The 1,184-nt window shown below is 44.2% G+C and overlaps 1 non-coding gene across 1 annotated transcript; it reads right to left on the reverse strand.

The window, feature by feature from the left end:
- Window positions 1-652: 652 nt before the first annotated feature.
- On the reverse strand, window positions 653-756 carry LOC130953964 (small nucleolar RNA R71). The gene has a single exon (XR_009076122.1). It is a non-coding gene; the product is annotated as a small nucleolar RNA R71 (small nucleolar RNA).
- Window positions 757-1,184: the final 428 nt, after the last annotated feature.

Consider the following 1,184-nt stretch of genomic DNA (forward strand, 5'->3'; position numbering starts at 1 on the left):
GTTCTAACCATACTCTCCCACTAACCAAGAGTATTCCACTTATTTGTTGCTTGTGGTGTGTTCTTGTATGACAGGTAGGAGAGGAGAGATATCAACTCCTCCATATACCGAACCAGAGAGGACCCTTCATAGACTTAGAAGGGAAGCAAGAGGGAAGAGAGTACTGGGAGAAGAAGAATCTGAAGGAGAATCTGAGGACAATTTTGAGGAAGCTCTAGATCTCAACATGGATAGAGAAGTTCACAACCATGAGAGGGCTGATGGAAACAATGCCATTCCTGAGAGGAGGGTTCTTGGTTCATACATAAACCCAACCTCTAGGAATTGTGGTAGCAGCATTCAGAAACCACCCATTCAGGCCAACAATTTTGAACTCAAACCACAGCTAATATCACTGGTGGAGAATCATTGTTCATTTGGTGGAAGTGCTAATGAAGATCCAAACCAACATCTCACAAAATTCCTGAGAATTTGCGACACTGTGAAGTCCAATGGAGTCCAGGAAGATGCCTATAAACTGCTCTTGTTCCCATTTTCACTTAGGGACAAGGCAGCTAAGTGGCTGGAATCATTCCCAAGGGGGAGCCTAACAACCTGGGATGAGGTGGAAAGCAAGTTTCTGGCACGTTTCTACCCCCCACAAAAGGTCAATAGGCTTCGATCTGAGGTTCAGACTTTTAAACAACAAGATGGTGAAACTCTCTACGAGGCATGGGAGAGGTTCAAGGATTTGACAAGGAGATGCCCACCAGACATGTTCCATGACTGGGTGCAATTGCATATTTTCTATGATGGACTCTCTTATGAATCAAGGAAGGCTGTAGACCATTCATCAGGAGGTTCATTGAACAGGAAGAAGACTGTGGAAGAAGCCATTGAAGTAATTGAGACAGTGGCTGTGAATGAGTACTACTATGCTTCAGAAAGGCACAACACTAAGGGAGTCATGGAGCTAAACCATGTTGATACAATTCTAGCCCAAAACAAGGTGTTTGCCAAGCAACTAGCAGAGCTCACCAGGAAATTAGACACAAATCAAGTGGCTGCAATACACACACAAGATCAAGAGGAAGTAAGCATTGAAGGAGGTGATTGGGAAGAGGCCAACTATGTGGGAAACCAACAAAAGCAATCATATGATCCACACTCCAACACTTACAACCCAGGATGGAAAAACCACCCAA

Source organism: Arachis stenosperma, chromosome 9, assembly GCF_014773155.1.
Source record: "Arachis stenosperma cultivar V10309 chromosome 9, arast.V10309.gnm1.PFL2, whole genome shotgun sequence".
NCBI lineage: Eukaryota > Viridiplantae > Streptophyta > Magnoliopsida > Fabales > Fabaceae > Arachis > Arachis stenosperma.